This window comes from Cavia porcellus, unplaced genomic scaffold (assembly GCF_034190915.1).
Source record: "Cavia porcellus strain 051 isolate PalLab524CR breed Dunkin Hartley unplaced genomic scaffold, mCavPor4.1 scaffold_6, whole genome shotgun sequence".
NCBI classification, from domain to species: Eukaryota; Metazoa; Chordata; class Mammalia; order Rodentia; family Caviidae; genus Cavia; species Cavia porcellus.
This window is the reverse complement of record NW_026947489.1, coordinates 75,778,034-75,788,131: the sequence shown is the minus strand read 5'-3', so window position 1 is coordinate 75,788,131 and position 10,098 is coordinate 75,778,034. Positions and strand designations below refer to the sequence as shown.

Below are 10,098 nucleotides of genomic sequence, written 5' to 3'. Positions count from 1 at the left end.
GTCCGTGCATGTGTGGTATACTACCAGATGAACCCCGGGCCTTTGCACTGAGCTACATCCCAAGCCCTTTTTGATACTGTTTGTTTTTGTTGTTGTATTTAATTTTAAAACAACATTGGAAGTCTCATTGAGTGCCCAAGCTGTGCTCAAATTTGTGATCCTCCTGCCTCAGCCTCCAGAACCCTAGGATTATGGGCATGTGCCACCGTGTCCAGCTACTTGTGTTTTTCTAATCAGAGAGATGCTGTGGCACCCTTCAAGGATAGTAAGATCTGCAGGGCATCTCTGAGGATATCAGTTTTGTTAGTGTTTTGCAACAGGGTCTTGCTAATTCAGGCTGATTGTGAACTCATTCTGCAGCCCAGGCTGGCCTCCAACTCAGGGTTGGAGGCCTCGGGTTCCTGAGTGCTGAGATTAGAGGCATGCACTAGCGTGCCCGGCTATTTTGTTTTGCTTTTTGCTTTTTGGTTCGTTGGTTGGTTGGTTGGTTGGTTGGTTTTGAGACAGGGTGTCGCTGTGTAGCCTGGACTGGCCTTAAACTCACTGAGGAGCCGAAGCCATGCTCCACCTTGTGTTGATCCTCCTGCCTCAGCCTCCCAAGTCCTGAGATTATGGGCATGTGCCACCACACCGAGCCAGTAACGTTTTTTTGCTAACCTGTTACAAGTGACAAGAGGTGGAGGACAGTCACCCTTTTTTGCCCTAAAAGGCAGACCTGTTCCATCTGTGTTATTAGTAGTAAGAAACCACTGCGTGACAGAAAACTTCCAAAACTGACATTTGGCATTTGATAACTGTTTGGTGGTAACAGTGATAGGTAGATAGGTAGGTAGGTAGGTAGGTAGGTAGGTAGGTAGATAGTCTTTGTCATTTACATGAGTAGGTCTCAACCAGATTTCAAAGTGTCTAACACTTATTTCACACAAAACAATGTTTTCTTTATAGACTGACTGTATATATATGTATGTGTATAGGCGTGTGTGTAAGAGATAATAATTTATTTCAGGGAGAAAGTATATAACCAGCGGGCTGTCAGAAGATCAGGTCTGGAATCAGGCGTGGTGGGGCATGCCTGTAACCTAGCTACTTGTGAGGCTGGGGCAGATAGATCACGAGTTCAAGGACAGCCTAGGCAGCATAGGGGGCCCCTATCACAAAGTAAAATACATAAATTAATAACAATAATAATAATAACTAAAGGGCTGTGGCTGGAATGTAGTGCCAACTCCCTGCATTCAATTGGAAAAAATAGATAAATGGATACTGAAATTAAATAAATTAAAAGCCCAAGAATTTTATGACTCGTGTGTATGGCAGATGTGTGAAGTAGCCTCTACTGCCATCACAGAATCCCTTCCCTCTTGACCCGATTTTTTTTCTTTCCCTTCAGACACCTGTATGTTCTCAGATGTTGCTTGTTAATCTTTAATAAGCTGTTTGAAAACAGCATAATTTCTTTGTATCTTAAAGATTTAAAAACCCTGTCTAATTTATTTTGGTAGAGGAGAGACTACCAGGTGAGTCCTTCCATAAAAATGAAAGACTAGGGAAACAGCGGGGTGGCTGGGGTGTGATCTTGGAGAGAGCTTTGAAATACACTGTTAAATTGGAAAGTGTAACTTTATTAGCTTAGCGGAGAGGGTGTGCTTTTATTAGCGGTGTTCTGTTAATTATGTGGGTGCAGACTATGTCAACTACTGTGTTAGCCAGTGCCTGAGACTGTATTTGTGCTGTTTGTGCGGTCTATGAAGGGTCGAGGGGGCTGGATGTGGGAGTGCAGGCACTTGGAAGGCTGAGGCAGGAGGACTGCCTGGAGTTGGAGGCTAGCCTGCCCTACATGGTGAGGCCCTGTCTAAAAAAACAAAAACAAAGCAAGCCTACAGGGACCCAGGAGTGTCTTGCAGAATGGATTCTGAGGTGGCCCTGTCCTGGATTTTAGAAACACCTGTGAAAAGGCAGCTGGGTGACCCTGTGCTTGTGGTATTGCGTAGTGGTGGGTGTGAGGTAGGCCCTGCATACAGCCTACTCTTGTTTGGGAGGGGCGACTGCGATCATGAAGGGGGTTTCCAGTGGTGAGCGTCATGTATGGCACTCCGGGTGTGGAAATGGGGACCCTGTGAGGTGTTTTGTTTTGTTTTCATTTTGTGCTGCTTTGCTTCAGTTCCTAGTTAGGATTTGGGCCAGGTGGGGGTGGCACACACTTCTGATCCTGGCCCTTTCGTCGTCCTCAATCTGGAGAACAAGCACCAGTCTTCATGGCGACGTATGTTACCTGTGGGATTTTCGGAGATCCCGTGTAGGAAGCTGGTCTTACTTTGCTGTATTAGGTTTCTGGTTGCTGGCACAAAATACCGGACGCCCACAAGTCGAGGAGGAAGTAGTTTCTCTGGCCCAGGATTAGGCGGGATCCATCCGTGGTGGGCTGGCTCCGAGCCGAGCCGAGGCGGGCGCGTCCCGCCCGGCCAGCCCTGGGGCCACGGAGCGGAAAGCCGCTCGGCAGGCTGGTTTCGCGGCGGCGGGAAGCAGGGCCCGGGGCGTGAGCACCGGACGGGGAGGTCCCGGGGGCGGGAGGACCCCTGTGGCCCGCCCTCCCGGCGCAGGCCTGCGTTTCGGCGATGCTCCAGGCGTCCCCCGGGCCCCGCGAGATTCATCCCCGTAATCCTAATGTGGGTGTTGAATTTGGTTAACTGCTGTGGTCCCCCCCACCCGCCCGTCCCCAGTCCATTTCTTAGTAATCTGCTGATCTGCTGGGTTACACGGATTTGTTTTCTAATGTTAAACCAGCGTTTAACATTCCTGGGATGCGTCCCGCAGGGTCACGATGGATGTCTAACTCTTTCGTGCTGCCGCCGGATTAAGCCGCCTGGTTTGGTTTTGTTTTGGTACCGGGGACGGAGCTGGCCACCTCGCGCTTGCCGGCCGGCGCGGTGCCGCTGAGCGATGTCCCCGGCTGTGTTGGTTGTTTTAAAAATAATTTTGTGTCTATGTCTGTGAGGCGCAACGGCCTGTACTTTTTACTTGGTGCGTCTCTGGCTTAATCGTGAGAATAACGTTAGCTTCAAAGAATAAATAGGGAACGATTCCGTCTTCTGTTCCCTCCTAGTCTGGGTGAGGTTAGTGTGGAGGGCTTTGAGCAGGAAGGTGTCACCACCTGGCTGATGGTGTCGGGCTTGGCAGGCCCCCTCTGGCGGCTGGGCTGACAGACTGAGGGAACGAGGGCCAAAGTAGAGAGGGGGGCTTGGCAGTCTCGTGGGTAGGAGCCGCCCAGAAAGGCTTATTCACAGCGGTAGCACTGAAGGTGGCAAGAGGGGAGCGGGTTCCAAGTTTATTTTTAAGGAAATAACAAGACATGCTGGTGGGTTTGGATGTGGGATTTGAGAGGAAGGAAAGGAGAAGAAGATGACCTCTAAATCCGGTGTTTTCCTCCTTTCCTACTTTTTCACTTACCGAAAAATGGAATGCAAGGAGCTGTCTTCCCTCTTTGCTTCCTCCTCTGGGTTGACTCCCATTCACAGGTAGAGGGGTCGAAGGAGTATCAACCCATGAAAGGACTGTACTCAGAACAGTGAGGAGGGTAGGTGTGGTTTCCTTAACTTTTCTCTTTTTAAAATTACAGTACCAGAGATTTCTAGTGTAAGTAAAACAGCATAATTTTGGGTGTTCCCATTTGACCATTCCAGTTGCAGCAAAAATCAATTGCAGTAGACTTCTGTCTCTCCGTACCCACCCCACTTTTTGAAGCAAATTCCGTATTCCAGCTTGAGTATTCCTTATCGGAAATGCTTGGAATAAGAAGTGTTCAGATTTGAAGGGTTTGTTTTTTGTTTTGGGGGGTTCTTTTGTATTTTGGAATATTTGCATGCACTTTATTGGTTGAACGTCCTCAACCTGAAAATCCGAAGTGTTCCAAAGTCCAAATATTTTTGTGTTATGTCAGCTCTTACATTTCGTATCTGAAAAAAAAAAAAAGATTTGATTTTTGGATAGGGATATTTCATCCTTTTTTTTTTTTTTTTTTTTTTTGGTGCCAGGGATCGAACTCACGATCTCGCCTTTGCCAAGCAGGCACTTATGCCACTGAGCTAAATCCCTGGCCTATTTCATCCATTATTAATTCAAAGTTTTCCTCTAAAGATAAGAGCTCTTCATGGGGAGGGGGCTCATTTTCACAGCTTTAGACAGGTATAATTTAGACAGCATAACATGTACCCACTGTGTAATCCCGATGTTTTTTGGTATATTTATCTGCCAAAATCCAGTTTGAGAATATTTTCATTACCATGAAAAATCCCCCCTTGCCCATGTGCAGTCACTCCAGTTCCCATGGCCCAATGTAGCCACAGGTAACAATTATTTGCTATGTGTGTGCATGTAGTGGTTCTAGGCAGGTGTCGTGGCACAAGCCAGGAACCCTAGCTACTTTGGAGACTGAGGCAGGAGGATCAACAGTTGAAGGTAAGCCTGGCCAACCCAGTGATATCACCCTCACCTCAGTCTCAAAAACAAAACAGAGCCTGGCGTGTTGGGGTGCACCCATCATCCCAGCACTTGGGAGGCTGAGGCAGGAGGGCTGCCCTGAGTTTGAGGCCTGGCTGCATGGTGAGTTCAAGACAGCTGAGACTTTCAGGTAAAACCTGTAATACAGTAACCAAACATCCCAACCACAAAAAAAGATGTACACTGCAGGATGTGGTGGTGTGTGCTTGTAATCCTAACACTGTGGGTGACTGAGGCAGGAGGCTTGCAAGTTTGGGTTCGGCTTGGGTAATTTAGGAACTCAGTGGGACCTCGTCACAAAATGAAAAGGGCTGAGGATGTAGGTCAGTGCGGAGGTCCTAAATTCAAACCAAAGTAAACCACACATGTGATAAAACTATATATAAAAATAGAACTATCATGTGACCTGGGTGTACTACTCCTTGGTATAAATGCCTGAAGGAATTAAAGTCAGCATTTTGTAGAGATACGATGTGTTTTTGTTTGTTTGTTTGTTTTTGCCATACTGTGGGATTAAAACAAGGTCCTTCCCACGTATCTATTGTAGCCCAATGCACAGCAGATGAGATAGGGAACAAATTTAGGTATCCGTATCAGCAAATAAATGGGTAAAGAAAATGTGGTATATACATACAATAGGGTATTATCGGTAAAGAAGAATGAAATCACATCATTTGTAGAAAGTTTGATGGGACTGAAAGAAAACTCAGAAAACAGAACTCAGAAAAACAAGTGTTATTTCTCAAATAAGTAGACTCTAAAAGAGATGACATGAAAGTACAAGGTCTCACTCAGACTGTTAAGACAAGAGGAAGGGACTATATAGGTTGGTGGGGGGGGAGTGTGATCAAAGTGCTGGTGTTTTAGACAGTGGTGGTTCACACCTGTAATTCCAAGCACTTGGGAGGCTGAGGCAGGAGAATCACTGTGAGTTCCGGGTCAGCCTGGGCTACATAGGGAGACCCGGGCTCGAAAACCAGAACAAAACAGACCCCTACCCCGACCCAAACCGCAAACCAACCGAAAAATAAAAACAAGGAAAACATTTTAGATGCATATGTGGAAAATACCATATTGAAATTCAGTATTTTCGTATAGTTGAGAGGCACTATTTTTTTTTTTTTTTTTTTTTAAAGAGGCACTGTTACAAATGTTACAATTGTTGAAGCTGTGGGGAGCCCTGAAACTGATCCCAGGAGGGGGGGGGGGGGTGGAAGTCGTGAAGCAAGGCCTAGGAGAAAAGCAAGCTGCTCCAGATTAGGGTTACTAGGCAAAGCGGTGTCAGGTGACACCAACCTAGGAAATCGCATAACTAAACAGGCTGCATTGCTTAGAGTTGTTCCTTTTCCTCTTAGCTGGAGAGAGGGCTCCACCTGACCTCAGCTTTCTGTATAGTCTCATCTTTATTTCTTCATCCTGTCGCCCTAACTTTGAGAGCTAGGCAAGGATGGGACAGAATCAGTGCCCACTCTGATTATAATATAGTATATTTACTTTCTTTTTTTCTATTTCAGTAGGGGACTGAATTTATAGGGCCTTATGCATGCCAACCAAGCACTCACTGAGCTGCGAGTGCAACCTCCTTTCTTTCACTCTCTTGGGTGTGTGTCTGTGTGTGAGTGTGTGAGGCTAGAGGTTAAACCCACCATCTTTGCAACCAAACTACGTGCCAGCCCTTTTTTATTTCTTATTTCGAGACAGGATTTCGCTAAATTGCTCAGTTGCTCAGGCTGGCTTTGCATTTGATAGCCTTGTTAACGTCAGAGCACTGGGATTACAAGCATAGGTCACAATGCCAGGTTTATATAGTTCTTTCTAAAGTGGTTTGTTAGAATGCCAGTGGCAGGGCTGGGGATGTAGGTTAGTGGTAGAGCACTTGGCCTAGTGTGCACAAAGCCTTAGGTTTGAACACGATGCATGTGCGCATGCATGCAAGATAGGACTCAGTGGCATAAGCACCTGCCTGGCAAGTGCCAGGTCCTGAATGCAATTCCCGGTACCAAAAATACATACATACATACATTTTAAGAAACATGTGAAAGGTGATTACTGTTGAAGAGAGAAAGGGGAGGGACAGCTATAATAGGGTGGAGGAGGCAAAAGCCAAGTGTGTGCTCCTGAAGCAGATTACTGAGTCCAAATTAGGGTGTCACTGCGACTTACTGGGTGAGTAAGCTTGAGCAGATTAACCCCAGTGTGCCAGTTAAAGGAAGAAAAGTATTATTCAGTGATATTTGTTAAGGCACATTAAGGCTTGATTTTATTCAGGACCAGGACCATAGTGCTGGGTTTAGAGACCACTGTAATGGGGGAGACAGTTTCTTTGTAGTTGTAAATACAGTGGGGGTAAGTCAGGAATTTATTGTCAGCCGTGGGAAAGCTAGTTAAACACACGGGACAAGGGGGCGGTGACCTTACACCCGAGATAGGTGGGGAAAGGCAGGGGTGGTGGTGGTTTGTTCTGGCTAACAGGGTTCTTTGCTTCAAATTGGAGTTCAGAAGGCAGTATACGGAGAAATCCAGGAAAAGCTTCTTAATTAAGGTTTGGTCAAGCAAACGTGAATTGCAGAGCGGATCTCGGGGCCTGGAACTGTCTGGCTTAGGGGCATGGGATCCTGAAGGTGGAAAGCAGCTCCTCTCCCCGCGCGCCTCCGCGGGTCCCGCTCTTCGGCAGCTGCCCAGCTTGCACGGCCCGGCCGCCCTCCTCCTCGCAACAGACGGGGATGGTGCGGGGCGGCCGCGGAAGGTCGGTCGGCGTGGCGGGAGTGCGAGAGGAGGTAGGTCTCCTGGCGACCGAAAACTCCTCACGGCCATTTCTGCGGAGGGGGGCTGTCTCTTGTCTCTGGAAGGAAGGTCTCGGGGCACGCACGCCCAGGACTGGAAACGGGACGGGTGTGGGGGAGGAAAACAGCCCGGTAGGTGCGGCTGGGGCGAGCGCGAGCCTGAGGAGCCCGGGGTGGGGAGCCGGGCTGGGGCGGAGGGCGGCTGGCGCGCGGGCGGCGCAAGGCGGGGGAGCGGGCGGCGTTATGCAGATGAACGGTCTCGGTGCATTGTGGAAGCGCGTTCCCTGGCAGGGATCGGGGTGTGTAGCAGGTGAAGTATGCCAGTAGGTGGTGAGCCGCGGGCCCTCTTGCTGTGTTTTGGCTGTGAGCGTGTGCGCACGGGTGAGTTGTAGCGGAGTGAGGAGCGACCGGAATGTAAGAGTGAGGCGTGTGAGTTGGGGTAGTGGGGCGGGTGGGGGCTCGAGTCATACTTACCTGGCAGGGGAGATACCATGATCACGAAGGTGGTTTTCCCAGGGTGAGGCTCATCCATTGCACTCCGGATGTGCTGACCCCTGCGATTTCCCCAAATGCGGGAAACTCGACTGCATAATTTGTGGTAGTGGGGGACTGCGTTCGCGCTTTCCCCTGGCGATTTGGTTCCAAAGTTAGGCTTTTCCGCACGGCTGTTGGTTGTTTCACTTCGTTTGTCTCTTTGGTTTGTATGGCGTACTTAGTTGGTTTAGCGGGGGGGTCATGCTGAAGTCGTGGTTGGTCAGGTGAGCCCGTATAGTGTGTGTGACTTCAGGAGAAAGAGGGCTGTTATTTCCTGACTCTTGTGTGTGTGTAGAGCTGGAAGCTTTTGACGTAACTCCCACGACGCATTCCACTCGCAGGAGCCAACCTCTTGCAGGTAGAGAAGTTACTGTATGTTGACGTTTTGAACTTCCTACCTTTGTCACTTGTTTCGCGCATACACAAGGCCCTGAGGTACCACCCTCCCGCCCTACTGAAACAAACCAGTAACAAAATCAAGTAGCTGAGATTATAGGCCGGTGCCGCCCCTGGCTTCATGTTGGAAAGTTGTCTGTCATTCGCCCATGATAGTGACCTTGTTGAGGAGAACAGAACAGCAGCAACAAACCCCACTGTCTCTCCAAACATATTAAACAAAGGTTTTCCCAAGAAAAACACAGAGAACAAAAAGCAAATAACGGCCAACGTCTGTGACAGTAAATAACGGTTGATGCTAAACGGAACCCGGAGCATTAGCCAGTGATGCAGAAAGGGAAACGCAGTGCGTCCTCTATTCCTAAGAAGAAAGGACAGGTCTTCGGATTGTTAGCAAACAGGCGACGGATGCGGTTCTCTTGGCATCAGAAGATGCCGGTGTGAAGCCGGCTGCCCTGCCCTGCCCGGGCCGCGGCTGCAGTTCGGGCCGGAGGGTCGGGGAGGGGCTGGCGGATCTGGGCTGCTGGGCACGCGTTCAGCCCTCACAGAAACCTCGGCCAGCCGGTGAGCTCGGGGCGTATTAATTCGCGCCGTACGTCTTGGGAAATGGAAACAGACGGAGGATTACCCGGGTGCGGCTGCGGAGGCGGCAGCGATTCAGAGCCAGGAAAACTCACTGTGCTGCCCGCCGCCGCGGCGTCACCTCCTTCCGGGAGGGCGACGCCGGCGGAAGGCTCGTCGCCGCGGAGGGCGTCACCACAAGAGGCGGGGACATGCAGATGTCACGCAGTGGCTGCCGGTTCCAGCGCGTGGTTCCCGCAGCCGCGTATCCCGGGCGTGTCCCCGGTGCAAGGAGTGCGGGGGTCGTGGTGGGAAGCAGCGTGTGGTTTGCGGGGGAAGGCGTGGGGGAGGTGTGAGGGTAGTGACCGTGAGTAGATGAGGAGTGTGCGAGGAGGGTGAGTGTGGCACGAGGTTGCCAACTCATACTTACCTGGCAGGGGAGATACCATGATCACGAAGGTGGTTTTCCCAGGGCGAGGCTTATCCATTGCACTCCGGATGTGCTGACCCCTGCGATTTCCCCAAATGTGGGAAACTCGACTGCATAATTTGTGGTAGTGGGGGACTGCGTTCGCGCTTTCCCCTGACCTGACGGTTGCCAAAAGTAGAGCTATTTCTATTCTCTCCTGTAACTTTCCTCTTTCGTTTTACTTCTTTTTACTTTTCTATAACTGACTGTTTCTGACTGTACGCATTTCTTTTTCTCGTGGAGCGTTTCTTGTCCTACTCGGGTGCTTAGTCGCGGGTACAGTGTGATCACTACGTGTAAAGTGTGTTTCCTTTGGGAGGACTGGGAGGGGTGCTAGGGCGTTCCAGGCCAGCCTGACTGAGGCCTGGTCTCAAAAACGGAAAAACAATAGCCTCGTGCATTAAATGTTAACTTGTAGTTAGAGAGTTTCTGTAAGCTTTCAGTATGGTTGGGTTCTGTGTTTAGTCATAGATCGCGGGTACGTCCTTGTCACTCGACCGACCGACCGACCGACCGACCTCACAGTGTTTTTTGGTTTTGGTGATGCGTGAGCACCTAGGACCTACCTACCTTGCACAAACGTTCTACCACCACTGACCTGCACTCCCAGGCCTTTTAAAAACAATTCTATTTTGAATCAGCATCTCACTCAATTCCACAAGCTAGCTTTGATCATTTTATCCTACTGTGTCAGCCTCCCTGGTAGCTGGGATTACAGATGAACGCCTCTTACTAAGAAAATTACATCTGAGCTCTCAGTGATAGTCATGCCTGTAATCCCAGTGCTTTGGGAGGCTGAGGCAGGAAGGAGTCCTGTTCTTTTTTTTTTTTTTTTTAAACAGGGTTTTGCACCGACTG

At 49.4% G+C, this 10,098-nt stretch overlaps 2 non-coding genes across 2 annotated transcripts; both read left to right on the top strand.

The window, feature by feature from the left end:
* Positions 1 to 7,746: 7,746 nt before the first annotated feature.
* LOC134476612 (U1 spliceosomal RNA) lies at positions 7,747 to 7,910 on the top strand. The gene has a single exon (XR_010048456.1). It is a non-coding gene; the product is annotated as a U1 spliceosomal RNA (small nuclear RNA).
* Positions 7,911 to 9,193: 1,283 nt separating this feature from the next.
* Positions 9,194 to 9,357, top strand: LOC134476611 (U1 spliceosomal RNA). Its single transcript, XR_010048455.1, has one exon. It is a non-coding gene; the product is annotated as a U1 spliceosomal RNA (small nuclear RNA).
* The last annotated feature ends 741 nt before the right edge of the window (positions 9,358 to 10,098 follow it).